The sequence below is a fragment of the Ahaetulla prasina genome, chromosome 2 (assembly GCF_028640845.1).
Source record: "Ahaetulla prasina isolate Xishuangbanna chromosome 2, ASM2864084v1, whole genome shotgun sequence".
NCBI lineage: Eukaryota > Metazoa > Chordata > Lepidosauria > Squamata > Colubridae > Ahaetulla > Ahaetulla prasina.
Genome location: NC_080540.1, coordinates 292,150,948 through 292,165,970, shown reverse-complemented (window position 1 = coordinate 292,165,970; position 15,023 = coordinate 292,150,948).

Sequence of the window (15,023 nt, the reverse complement as noted above, 5' to 3'; positions counted from 1 at the left end):
GCCGTGGGTGGTAGTGGTCTGGATTCCTGACATACTTGGCATCGGCCAACCCTGTCACTGATTTCCCTGTCCATTAGGGGCCACCAGACATAGCTCCTAGCCAAACCCTTCATCCTCACAATTCCTGGGTGACCCTCATGCAGGAGTTCCAGAACTTTTTCTCAGCTTCTCTGGAACTACCACCCTATCCCCCAGAGCAGGCACCCCTTGCACAGACAATTCCCTTTTTCTTTACAAATTCCTTGAAAGCGTTCGCCGTGAGCCATCCCTTGAACCCAACTGATTACAGTCCTTAAAACAACGTCCCGGTAGGAGGCCGAGCCACTTCCTGCGATGTGACTGGCCCCGAGTCCAAAGAGTCAATTAGTAGAGCAGGTGTGCCGGGTGGGGTCCTCGATTTCCCTGGCAATGGGCATCTGCTCAATGCGTCCGCATGCCCCAGCTCCTTTCCAGGCCGATGCTGCAGCTTGTAGGAGTATGCGGTCAAAAAATAGTCCATCTGGTCAGTCTAGGTGAGAGTGCTACTGGCGTTGGGCGGTCGCCAGCCAGTAACCCCAATAGCGGTCTGTGATCAGTGACAATTTCAAATCTCGCCCAAAACGTATTCGTGAAATTTTTCACCCTGACACTATTGCGAGAGCCTCCCTATCTAGCTGGCTGTAATTCCTTTCAGCCGGGACATCGTTCGTGAATAGAACGCTATAGGGGCTTCAGTGCCGTTTGGGAGTCTGTGGCTAAGTACAGCTCCTACTCCATAGGGGGACGCATCACAAACCAATACTAACGGCAGTCTGTTGTTGTATTGTATTAACAGGCTATCGCTTGATAGCAAACTTTTTACTGCCTCAAATGCCCTATTCTCTGACTTCCCCCACGACCAAGCAGTGTTTTTTCCAAGCAATTTATGCAGCGGTTCAGCAACGGTTGCCTTGTCTTTTAAAAACACGGCGTAAAAGTTTACCAGACCCAGGAAAGCCTGGAGTTCTGTCTTGTTTTTGGGTGCTGGGGCTCTCTTTATCGCCTTGACTTTGCTCTCAGTGGGTGAATCCCTTTTTGTCTATTCTATAGCCCAAAATTCAACAGATTCGACCCTATCTGACACTTGCTTGCTTTGACTTTTAATCCTGCCGACCTAAAATGGCCAAAACTTTCCTTAATCGCTTCCCCAGTTCTCTTAAATCTTCCCTGATACCAACACATCATCGAATAGGGTACGACTCCGGTAACCCTTGTAGGAGCCGCTCCATCAAATTTTGGAATAGCCCGGGCCACACTCACCCGAACTGTAACCGGGTGCACTTAAAGGCACCCGGTGCGTTACAATGGTCTGGGCTTCAGCTGTGCTAGCATCTACGGGTAGCTGTTGGTACGCTTGTGCCAAGTCTAATTTGGCGAAAACTTGTCCGTGCCCTAGTGAGTGCAATAAGTGTTGCACTACTGGAACTGGGTAGGCGCTTTTGCAATGCTTTGTTCAAGGTAGCCTTGTAATCAGCGCAAATTCTTATGGACCCGTCTGGTTTTATAGGGTGACGATTGGCGTCTCCCATTTGGCATGGTCAACTGGCACTAGTATCCCTGGCTGACTAATTTATCTAACTCTTTGTCGATTTTAGGTTTGAGTGCAAAGGAACCCTCCTTGCCTTTAACCTAATGGGAGCTATTTGGGGTCTAAATTGAAGGAGATAGGGGTCCCCTTGTACTTGCCTAAACGGTCCTCGAATCGTCTGCGAATTCCTCCATTAGGGCGTTTTGCAGGTTGCATCCGCTCCGGTGGGCGCCAGTCACCCCATTCCCAACGCCCGGAACCAGTCTAGCCCCAGCAAGCTTGGCAAGGTTCCTCGACTAACGTGATGGGCAGGGTCTTTTCGTATGTCCCGTACTTGACCTCGACGGTCGTTGTCCTCGAACAGGGATGCGGTTGCCCTGGTAATCCTGCACCCGGAGCCGTTGTTTCTGTAGCTTGCGCTTATGGCGGCAAGGCTTTCACAAAAGTGTCCCAGGACATGATTGTGATAGCTGATCCTGTGTCTACTTCCAGTCGGCACGGTACGCCTTCAATTGTCGGGTTTGTGAAGATCTTTTCTTCGATGCGGTAGCTGCGTGGTCTATGGTAACAGTCATTCGGTTTGACTTCGCTCTTTCTTTCCTGGCTAATCGCGGTCGCCTCGCCGATCTCGCGCTCTGATTGGCTGGTTTGAAATTTCGGCGGGAATGTGGGGTTTGCATCTCTGACTCAGAGCCGCTCTGATTGGCGATTTGAATTTTCGGCGGAAGGTTGGGGTGCTCGGCAGACTTGAGCCAGGTGCCCTTCCTTTCACACCGCCGCAAATGGCGCCCTGAACTTACATCTTTGGCGCTGATGTCGCCCGCAACTTCCGCATTCCTCCGGGTCTTCCTTGTCGATTTTCCGGTGTAGTGGACTTCTTCCTCCTCTTCGCTGGTTGACTCACGATAGGTTTCTTCGTGGTGGACTGTGCTCGCTTTGCGCCCGCCATCGGCGTGAGTCGCTTTGTAAGGTGTCTGCTGCATGGTTGGACATCTCATGGGCTCTGGCCGTCCAGGCGTTTGCCAATGTCAGGTTGCTCTTGGCTAGCAACCGTCTCCTCAAACGGATGTCTCTGACCCCCGTATAAGTTGTTCCAGCAGCTCTTCGTCCAGATCGCGGTACTGCAATGCTTGGAGGCTTGTCTCAGGGCTGCCATGTAGTCGCTGATAGACTCGCCTTCTTGTTGCCTGCGCCCCAAACTCGTGCCGTCGAGCGTATTTGGACGGGCTGGTGCGTAGTGATTCTTCAGGAGGGTCTGAAGGGTCTGCCACGATACGGAGTGTAGCGGTGTTGGCTCCGCTAGGGCTTCTGACGGCGATGACTGCTGACCCACAGTGGCTTATGAAGTAAGCCCGTTTGCGGTTGTCGGAGACTCCTGTAACTCGTTGCCTCCAGGAAACTTTCAAACGGGTCATATATATTCCCCATGTCTCCTGGGCAGGGTCAAACGGAGTGGGTGGCGTGTAGCCGGTCATCGCTGCATTCGCCGTCACCTTGCTGGGTTTGATTCTCGTAGTGAGTTCAGCTCTGTTCTGGTGCTCTGCCTCAATATCCCACCTTCGTCGCCAATGTCAAGTTTGGGTATTGACGAGGCAGGAGACCAAGTTAGTGACAACAGCTCTTTAATATAGTGTGACCCAGCAAAACTCTGGAGAAAAACCTCTCCTTATATACACTTCAGCCTGAGGCTGCATCCAATCAGAAATGAGATATTTCCCGCCTAAAACTCCCGCCAAAACTTACAGTAATACATTACATCAATGGTAGACAGTTTTTGGTTGAAGCTTTGGGGATTTTGGGAAGAGACCACAGAGTCAGGTAGTGTATTCCAAGCATTAACAACTCTATTACTGAAGTCATATTTTCTGCAATGAAGATTGGAGCGGTTCACATTAAGCTTAAATCTATTGTGTACTCGTGTATTGTTGCAATTGAAGCTGAAGTAGTTTTCGACAGGAAGGACATTGTAATAGATGATTCTATGAGTTAAACTCAGGTCATGTCGAAGGCGGCGGAGTTCTAAGTTTTCTAAACCCAGGATTTCAAGTTAGCTTAGAAATGTACAGAATTGTTCTTGGACATTAATATGCAGCTTTAACAGTGTGAAACTCTTACCCCCTCTGGCAGCGTGGAAGCAATAAATATACAGATTACTAACGTTCTTGAGAAAAATCACAGATTTTAAATAACTATTCCAAAAGGAGAAAAAAAAAGTTTCGCTGAATATTTCAAAGGTTACAATTTACCTTCAAAGGATAAAAGGTCCTTTCACATTAATTTTATAATGAGCACACCTACATTCATTCTACGCGATCCCCTTTTGTGACCTTCCGACAAGCGAATGGGGAAGCCAGATTCACTTAACAACTGTGTTGCTAACTTAACGTCGGCCATGATTCACTTAACAACTGTGGCAGGAAAGATCGTAAAATTGGGCAAAGCTCTCTACCTTGCTTAGCAGCAGAAATTGTGTGTGCGATTGCGATCGTGAGTCAAGGATCACCTTGGTGGAGTTGGCTGAAATGGCAAAACTGGCCACTTTGATTCAAGAAAAGGACACAAGTACTTTTGTTTCCACACTGGAGACCGCTTCTGAACTTCCTGCTTGATGTGGAAAAGAGTGAAGCTCTGACTTTGGGTTTCACCGATTTGGATTGATAGATCTTTATAGAAATGGCTTGTTCGTATTATTATGAAAAAGCAAAACATTGTGATGTGAGGTTCATGCCTTATTTCACTGCAACAGGGTTGGAAGTCAATGCTTCTTTTTCTTCCTCACTTATCCTTTCCTTCCCTCCCTCCCCTCCCCGCCACTGCTTTTCTATTTGCTTTGTATTTTGTATTTTATAATACTTTATAATTCAAGTTATGGCAAATCTAGACAGCATACTAAAAAGCAGAGACATTGAATAGAATTTTTTATTATTGGCCAAGTGTGATTGGACACACAAGGAAATTGTATTTTGCAGCTTTTTCTTTGGATGAAAGATGGGGATGCTGCGAAACAAAAGACTGTTAAAATTAGATGAGAATGGATCAATGTTTGGATGTTTGGATGGCATGTTTATGGTACAATAAAATTAAAGTGGATTTTAAAAACTATTTTATTAGATGTGCCTTATTGAGAATGTGAATAGATATAAACCCAGACTGGGGCTGAAAAACTTTTATAGATCTCAGCAGAAGAAGAATAGAATAGAATAGAATAGAATAGAATAGAATAGAATAGAATAGAATAGAATAGAATAGAATAGAATAGAATAGAATAGAATAGAATTTTATTGGCCAAGTGTGATTGGACACACAAGGAATTTGTCTTGGTGCATATGCTCTCAGTGTACATAAAAGAAAAGATACGTTCATCAAGGTACAACATTTACAACACAATTGATGGTCAATATATCAATATAAATCATAAGGATTGCCAGCAACAAGTTATAGTCATACAGTCATAAGTGGAAAGAGATTGGTGCTGGGAACTATGAAACGATTAATAGTAGTGCAGATTCAGTAAATAGTCTGACAGTGTTGAGGGAATTATTTGTTTAGCAGAGTGATGGCCTTCGGGAAAAAACTGTTCTTGTGTCTAGTTGTTCTGGTGTGCAGTGCTCTAAAGCGTCGTTTTGAGGGTAGGAGTTGAAACAGTTTATGTCCAGGATGTGAGGGATCTGCAAATATTTTCACGGCCCTCTTCTTAATTCGTGCAGTATACAGATCCTCAATGGAAGGCAGGTTGGTAGCAATTATTTTTTCTGTAGTTCTAATTATCCTCTGAAGTCTGTGTTTTTCTTGTTGGGTTGCAGAACCGAACCAGACAGTTATAGAGGTGCAAATGACAGACTCAATAATTCCTCTGTAGAATTGGATCAGCAGCCTGCCAACAAAAGTGCGTATAGTCAAGGCTATGGTTTTCCCAGTTGCAATGTATGGCTGTGAAAGTTGGACCATAAGAAAGGCTGAGCACAAGAATCAAGGCCTTTGAACTCTGGTACTGGAGAAGACTCCTGTGTGTCCCTTGGACTGCAAGGCGATCAAACCGGTCAGTCCTAGAGATCAACCCTGACTGCTCCTTAGAAGGCCAGATCCTGAAGATGAAACTCAAATCCTTTGGCCACTTAATGAGAAGGAAGGACCCCCTGGAGAAGAGCCTAATGCTGGGAAAGATTGAGGGAGAAAGAAGAAGGGGACGACAGAGAACGAGGTGGCTGGATGGAGTCACTGAAGCAGTCGGCGTGAGCTTAAATGGACTCCAGAGGATGGTAGAGGACAGGAAGGCCTGGAGGAACATTGTCCATGGGGTCGCGATGGGTCGGACATGACTTCGCAACTAACAACAACAATTCAATTTTTAAAAAAACCATTGACTGAACGTCAGAGATTATCTGTAGTGCTTTAAAAGGCTGCAGAATTTTGAGCTTGACTTTAGATCTCGGTTTATTTCCCGTTGATGCAAAGCAATTCTACGAATTGATCTGAGCCCTTTGATCAAGAACTGGTTTGAATCTGCCAATCACTAGCCTGGTGCTTGCCTTCCTTCCTTCCCACCCCATATAAATGTATATGGAACAATCTATATACCATTGCCAGGAAAGATGCATGAATGTGTCCAGGATTAGTCAGAATCAAGCTCCTTCCAATGAAAAAATTTTTTTTTATTAATTACCTAATCTGCAAGTGACACTATATTGCAAAGTCAGCATTCCAGATACTTTGCAGACAAGAAAGGAAGAAAAGATATATTAGTGTTTCTAATGTAAATCGATGATGAGAATAAAGAATGACAAGTAACTAAGGTAATTAGGGGACTGGAGGCTAAAAAAGGAGAGATGCAATTTAGAACTAAGGAGAAATTTCCTGACAGTTAGAACAATTAATTAATCAGTGGAACAACTTACTTGCAGAAGTTGTAAATGCTCCAACACTGGAAATTTAAGAAAATGTTGGATAGCCATTTGTCTGAAATGGTGTAGGCTTTCCTGCCTGGGCAGGGGGTTGGACTAGAAGACCTCCAAGGTCCCTTCCAACTCTGTTATTATTATTATTATTAAATATATGAAGAACGGTTGCAGGAACTGGGCATGGATAGTCTAGTGAAGAGAAGGACCAGGGGAGACATGAGAGCAGTCTTCCAATATCTGAGGGGCTGCCACAGAGAGGAGGGGGTCAAGGTATTTTCCAAGGCACCCGAAGGCCAGACAAGGAATAATGGATGGAAACTGAACAAAGAGAAATTCAGCCTAGAAATAAGGAGAATTTGAGAACAATCAACCAATGGAACAGCTTGCCTTCTGAAGTTGTGAATGCTGCAGCACTGGAAGTTTTTAAAAAGAGATTGGACAACCATTTGTCTGATGTGGTATAGGGTTTCCTCCTGAGCCGGGAGTTGGGACTAGAAGACCTCTAAGGTCCCTTCCAATTCTGTTGTTTTCTTATGGTTTCTCTTGCAGCTCTTTTCTTTGTAAGGCCCAACCCTTGCAAACATCATCTTACCTGAGGTAGTCATGTAAGCATGAAAGAAGATCCAAATTGTTAAACGCAAGTAATTTTTAGAGACATCCAGGCTCCCGTGGCTGTCCAATCTCTTTAAGTCTTAGTGGACAATCAATTAAATATGAGCCAGCAGTGTGCGGTGGCAGCCAAAAAAGCCAATGCAATCCTAAATTGCATTATCAGAGGAATTGGATCAAGATCAAGTGAGGTGCTAATACCACTCTAGAAAGCCTTAGTAAGACCACACCTAGAATACCGCATCCATTTTTGGTCACCACACTATAAAAAAAGATGTTGAGACTCTAGAAAAAGTGCAGAAAAGAGCAACCAGGATGATTAGGGGACTGGAGGCTAAAACATACCATGAACGGTTGCAGGAACTGGGCATGGCTAGTCTAGTGAAGAGAAGGACCAGGGGAGACATGATAGCAGGGTTCCACTTCTCATGTACACTGGGAGCATATGCACCAAGACAATTTGCCAGGGGTCACCTAAGACCATCGGAAATATGGGAAGTATACTTGCGAGTCAAAGAATCGCGCTCCAATGGTTGACTCCACAAGCCAGCTGCAGGCTCTTCAAATCGCTAGCCGAATTCAGCTTCAGGCGCGATGAATTAAAAAAGAGAGAAATCTTTTGAGGTCTCCCTCTCAAGCCAGCTGCAATCACTCCCAATCGCTAGCCTAATCTGGCTTCAGGCGCCATAAACTTAATAGGGGAGGGGTCTCCGCTTTAATGCCTCCGTCCTCAAGGCAATCGCAAGCAGTTCAGATCGCTAGCCAATACGGCTTCAGGCGCGATAAATTCAAAACGAAAATAATTTTATGGTTGGGGTCGCCACATCGTGGGGAATTGTATTAAAGGGATCGCCACATCGTGGGGAATTGTATTAAAGGGGTCGCAGCACTATAAAGGTTGAGAACCACTGGTGTAGGGTCTCCTGTTTGGGCAGGGGGTTGGAATGGATGACCTACAAGGTCCCTTCCAACTCAGCTATTCTGTTCTGTGTGAACGTGAAGATGTATAAGAGCAAAGAGATGTTGGGGAGGGAAGCATCAGACCTGGATCATTGGCAAAAACAATCGCTAAAAAGAAAAGAAAAGCTGCACACGTGTGCATTTGTGTTTCTTTTCCATCAGTAACCAGGAGGAAAGAAATTGCTGAGTTTTCAGCGACCTTGCTCAATACAAGGTGACTGCGGCAACCGAGCAAGGCAAAATGCATTTACATTTATGTGTTGCAGCACCCCGTTGGATTCGATTAGTAGAAGAAGCAGCAGACAGAGTCAGTGAGTCTTTGTGCACCTCTGCATGGTCCCAGTTTCACACTTCTTCTCTTCTGGAACCAGTGTCAAGGTGAATTAAAAACAGAGGAGGCTTCTTTTAAAACAAAAAACAAAAAAAATGCTGCCCTCATTTTCCCCATCAATTCCTTATTGTTATGTCCTTGTTGCTCCTGGGGATAACCAGGGACACAGAATTGCTCGATTTCAGCTTTATTTTCCAGGTGTTAAATGTCCTTCGTGGGTGTAAACGTGCGGTAGAGCTTGCAAAAAAGCTCTTAAAAAATCCAGATTATGGCAGCAAGAAGAGATTCCCTTAAGAGGGAGAGAGAAGGAATGGGAGAGCCGGAGGGAGGGGTGAAAAGGAGGATCAGCCTAGAAGAGACGTGAGCATTTTATGTCCTCCAGGCAGGGGTGAAATGCTATCGGTTCACTCCGGTTTGGGCAAACCTGTAGTGATAAAAACTACCGGTTTGGGCGAATAGGTAGTAAAAAAATACTTTAATTTAAAAAAAAAAAAAGGTTTCAACGATCACAGCTATGTTGCACAATTGTCGGAACCATTTTTTTAACTTTTTTTAAGCATTATTTTACTACCTATTCGCCCAAACCAGTAGTAAAAAAATGCTTTTAAAAAGTTTTTTAAAAGGTTCCAACGATCACGCAGCACAGCTGTGATCGTCAGAACCTTTTTTTTACTTTTTTAAAGCATTTTTTTACTACCGGTTCGGGCGAATAGGTAGTAAAAAATGCTTTTAAAAAACTTTATAAAAAAGTTCAAATGATCGCGCGGCACAGCTGTGATTGTCAGAACTTTTTAAAAAACTTTTTAAAAGCATTTTCTTACTACTGGTTCGGGCAAATAGGTAGTAAAAAGTGCTTTACAAAGTTAAAAAAAAAGTTGGCAACACCCACCCAGTCACATGACACCCACCCACCAAGTCACACCCACCAAGCCACGCCCACAGAACAAATAGCAAAAAAAAAATTGCATTTCACCTCCAGGCCACATCCAGGCCTATGTCCGTACCTGTTCGGCACACCTGAGGTCAATTGGAAATTAGAAATTAAATGTAAATAAGTGTACACCATTCACAGAATATAACTGCACTGCATTTAGGGGGACATGATAGCAGTGTTCTAATATCTCAGGGGCTGCCACAAAGAAGAGGGAGTCAAGCTATTCTTCAAAGCACCTGAGGGCAGGACAAGAAGCAATGGGTGGAAACTCATCAAGGAGAGAAGCAACTTAGAACTAAGGAGAAATTTCCTGACAGTTAGAACAATCAACAAGTGGAACAACTTGCTTCCAGAAGTTGTCAATGCTCCAACACTGGAATTTTTTAAGAAAATGTTGGATAACCATTTGTCTGAAATGGTGTAGGGTCTCCTGCTTGAGCAGGAGGTTGGACTGGAACAGGGGTCTCCAACCTTGGCAACTTTAAGACTTGTGGACTTCAACTCCCACAGTTCCTCAGCTAGCAAAGCTGGCTGAGGAACTCTGGGAGTTGAAGTCCACAAGTCTTAAAGTTGCCAAGATTGGAGACCCCTGGACTAGAAGACTTCCAAGGTCCTTTCCAACTCTGTTATTATCCTTTTATTTTGAAGATGGGTGCTTTTTTCCCCCCAGTGTATGCATGTGTATCTGTACGTATGCACCTTCACAGTAATGTGTTGGTCCTATTGCAGGGGTCTCCAACCTTGGTCCCTTTAAGACTTGTGGACTTCAACTCCCAGAGTTCCTCAGTCAGCTTTGCTGGCTGAGGGACTCTGGGAGTTGAAGTCCACAAATCTTAAAGGGACCAAGGTTGGAGACCCCTGTCCTATTGGTTTGGCCTTCTGTAACAGACTCAGTGTCTCAATTTCATGGTTGCTTGAGAAAATTAATTTCCCACTCCTGGCCTAGAATCACTAGGTAGCCACAAACTAAGTCCAACCCCACCCCCTTGTACAATAATTCCTGTATTTATTCATATCCTGCCTTTATCATTGTTACAAAGAACTCAAGGTGGCAAATATATCCAACACACCTTCCTTCTCCTTTTCTTACAACAACAACCCTGTGAGGTGAGTTGGGCAGAGAGAGAGAGAGAGAGAGAGAGAGAGTGATTGGCCCAGTCTGCCAGCAAGTTTCATGGGTAAGAGAGGACTAGAATTCTCAAATTCCTGGTGATTGGCCCACAGTCACCCAGCTGGCTTTCATGTTTAAGGCGGGATTAGAACTCACAGTCTCCTCGTGATTGGCCCACAGTCACCCAGCTGGCTTTCATGTTTAAGGCGGGATTAGAACTCACAGTCTCCTCGTGATTGGCCCAAAGTCACCCAGCTGGCTTTATTTATTTATTTATTTATTTATTATTTAAATTTTTATACCGCCCTTCTCCCGAAGGACTCAGGGCGGTTCACAGCCAGATAAAAAATACACAATAATACAATATAAATACGATTAAAATACAATTAAAAAACTTATTAAATTGGCCCAGATTAAAAATTTAGGATAAAAACCCATTAAAAACCCATAAATTTAAAACTAACCCAGTCCAGCGCAGATGAATAAGTGAGTTTTAAGCTCGTGACGAAAGGTTCGGAGGTCCGGAAGTTGACGGAGTCCCGGGGAATTGCCCAGAGGGCGGAGCCCCACAGAGAAGGCCCTCCCCCTGGGCGTCGCCAGACGACACTGTCGCGCCGACGGCACCCTGAGGAGTCCCTCTCTGTGAGAGCGCACGGGTCAGTGAGAGGTATTCGGTAGCAGCAGGCGGTCCCGTAAATAGCCCGGCCCTATGCCATGGAGCGCTTTGAAGACGTTCACCAACACCTTGAAGCGCACCCGGAAGGCCACAGGTAGCCCTCTATCACCCGCGCAGCTGCATTCTGGACTAACTGAAGCCTCCGGATGCCCCTCAAGGGGAGCCCCATGTAGAGAGCATTGCAGTAATCCAGACGAGACGTCACAAGGGTGTGAGTGACTGTGCACAAGGCATGTTTTTCATGCTTTCATGTTTAAGGCGGGATTAGAACTCACACTCTCCTCTTGATTGTCCCACAGTAACCCAGCTGGCTTTCATGTTTAAGGCGGGATTAGAACTCACAGTCTCCTCGTGATTGGCCCACAGTCACCCAGCTGGCTTTCATATTTAAAGTGGGACTTGAACTCATGACTTCCTGATTTCTAATCTGGTGTCTTAATCACCAAAGTGGCAGTTATGAAGTTCTGACCATTAGTTAAGATTGCTAACATAGTGTAAGCCGCCCTGAGTCTTCGGAGAAGGGCGGGATATAAATGCAAATAAAAAAAAAGAAGAAGAAGATACTGGTGCATAGGCTTTTGTCTTTCACATCTGGCAAAGACATGGATAATATCCATATTTGTTTGTTTGTTTGTGCCTTTTTTTCCCCCAAAAAGGGGGAAACTGGACTTTCTTGATTTTTCCTCAAACACATTTTGCTTCTCATCCAAGAATCGAGATCACATGAAGTACTAGTGCCGCTTGATAAAACCCTAGTAAGACCCCACCCGGAATACTGCAACCAAATTTGGTCACCATACTACAAAAAAGATGTTTCGAGACTTTTGGAAAAAGGGCAAAGAAGAGCTACTAAGATGATCCAAGGCCAGGGAGACTAAACCATTTATGAAGAACGGCTGCAGGTTTTGGGTTTGGCTAGTCCCGGGGTCGGCAACCTTAACCACTCAAAAGAGCCATTTGGACCTGTTTCCCACAGAAAAGAAAACACCGGGCGCCACAAAACCTGGGTGGGTGTGGCCAACTCGACGCCACTCACTCCCACCCAGTCACATGACACACCACAGCCGTGCCTACCCAGGTTTTGTGGCTCCCAGTGTTTTCTGTGGGAAACAGGCATCTCTCTGTGTAGGTCTCTCATATCTCTCAGGCCAGATGAGGAGTGACTGGAAGGGGAGGGCGAGAGGTAGGACCAGCCAGTGGTGGATTCAACCGATAGGGAGCCACAGCAGGGGGATGAAAGAGCCACATGCGGCTCTGGAGCAGACACCCGGGCTAGTCTAAAGAAAAGAAGAATTAGGTGTGACATGATAGCAGCATTCCAGAATTTGAGGGGCTGCCACAAAGAAGAGGAAGTCAAATTATTCTCCAAAGCACCAGAAGGCAGGACAAGAAACAATGGATGGAAACTACCGTAATCAAAGAGAAATGCAACCTGGAATTAAGGAGAAACTTCCTAACAGGGAGGATAATTTAACCAGTGGAACAGCTTGCCACCAGAAATCGTGGGTGCACCATCACTGGAAGTTTTTAAGAAGGCAGACTAGACAGTCACTTGCCTGAGATGGTATAGGTTCTCCTGCTTGAGTAGGGGGCTGGGCCAGAAGACCTCCAAGGTCCCTTCCGGCTCTGCTCTATTCTAAGCGTCTTCGGTTCCAACTGAATGGTGGAGAACGGATGAATTCCTTCAATGCTCCACCATTCAGTCAGAACCGAAGAAGCTTCTTGGATGAGAAGCGAAATGTCTTCGAGGAAAAACAAAGGAAGTCCAATTGCCTTTTGAAGAAGAAAGGGTGGGGGGGGAATACCTCTGGGACAACCAAAATCTGAATGGCTAAGAATCTCTCTCTATATATTTATTTTGTTCATTTATTTGTTGGAAGTGTTTCATTCTGCATGATTAGCTCCCTAAAGCAGCGGTCACTAACCGGTGGTCCATGGACCACTGGTGGTCCGCGAGAAAATTTTGGTGGTCCCAAAGAAAAATTATTTGCATTTTTTTATATTGCACTAAATCAGGGGTCCTCAAACTACAGCCCCTGGGACAGATACGTGCAATGAACGCTTGTGTTGCTGCAGAGAGTCTCCCCCTTCAGGGTCTTTTTGTGTAGGTTGGGGTCTGCTTCAGCTTCCTGGTGTGGGGCTTTGGGCAAAGGCTGGAGGGAAGTGCTGCTGGTGGCGAAGAGCCAGAGGACCTTATTCTAGTGGGACGGCATCACGGCCTGGAACTGGCTGACCATCTCAGCCCGCTGAGCCTCCAGGCACCGGTACCTGGCCTTGCACTCCTGCAGGTCTTTCCTCTGCTTGGAAAGCCTACGCTTCTAGTCCTCAGTGAGTTGCTTCTGCTGAGCCTCCTTCTCGGTCAGATCCAATTTGAACTGAGCCAGCTGTTTTGCCAACTCTTTCTCGTGGTGGCTGCTTAGCTCCAACAACTGATTCCTATTGGGGCCCTAAGGAGCCCGGGCAGGCAGAGGAGGCGTGGCTGGGAGGGGAGGGGCGAGTAGAGGCCAGCAAAGTGCCTGTCGTGTCCCACTCCTCCTCTGACGGCCGGGTCTGGGAAGTCTGTATCAAGCGTGGCCACGAAGCCTCTGCAGCTTTGCCAAATTCCTGTCAGAGTTCTCAGGGCAGGCAGGAATCCAAGGTGTGACTTCAGCAACCAGATGAGACTTTGCCTGACTCAAGGAATGCCAAAAAGCAGATCCTTTATATAGGCCATGGGGGTGTGGCTCCATGACTCAGCACTTATCCAGGCCTGCCCCTCCCTTCCTTTTGCTGACGTCGCCTCTCCATTCTCCAGAAGCGGGGATCTGTCCACTGTGTCTTTTCGTCCTCCTGCTCAGCTGCCGGCAATTCTAGCTCATGGCCGGCTTCGTGCTCACACGCTGTAGGGAGGTTTGTTTGCTCAGTCTGTCCGGGCATGGTGCCAGGGCTGGGGGCTGGCCATTCTTCTTCACTATCAGTCTCTGGCTCAGATAGCAGGAGATGGGAGGGGCCCGGTTGAGGAGAGGAGGGTGGGCGAGGCACAACAGTGCCCCTCAACATGAGTGACATCAACTTGGTCATGCCCATCCAGTCACATGACCACCTAGCCACACCCACCCATTAGGCAGATCATATTAGTGGTCCACGGGATTTAAAATTATGAATTTAGTGGTCCCTAAAATCCAAAAGCTTGGGGACCCCTGCCCCTAAAGCAACCTCACTAGAGCAGCTGAGAAAGGCATAAATCTAGACTGCTGGCAGAATAAATGATAGGACTGGGTTATTAGTTGGGGGGGGGGGGGAAGGCTGGATTTCTTCTACTGACTCATAACGCACAATGTGAGCCCTTTTAGTCATTCTTCCATTCTTTCCAAAGCTTCCCCCCCCCACTCCCTTTGTTGTGTAGGAATGAATAGTAGGAGATTATCGCCAGCGGCTATGAAGAGAAAATGTACTTCTGTTCCTAGAAATGGCTGCATGGCTGAACAGCTGTCATCCAAATCTATTTCCTCCCCATTTAATCACAGTTCTGCCTCTGTACCACCATTGTATTTGTACTTCTTTTGAGTTCCAAATAGGGTAGGTGAACGTACCGTGTTCAGAGAGTATGTGTTTGGGTACCTATTTCGCTCATTTGTTCAGGGAGATTTTGCTTATTGGTTCATTCCAGCAGCAAACAAGCTATTCCCAAAGATGGTTTTTTTTTCCAAAAGGCAACTGTTCTTGGTTTGTTTTTTCCCCCCCTTGAAAATGTTTTGCTTTTCATCCAAGAAGCTTCTTCGGTTCTAGCTGACTGGTAGGGAATGGAAAGATTTCATTCTGCAAAGAATATAAACCCTTCCATTCTCCACCACTCAGTTAGAACAGAAGAAGCTCCTTGGATAAGAAGTGAAATGGGAAGGAGAGAGGAAAGAGGGAGGGAGAGAGGGAGAAAGGAAAGAAAGAGGGAGGGAGGGAGGAAGGAAAATAGGAAGGAAGA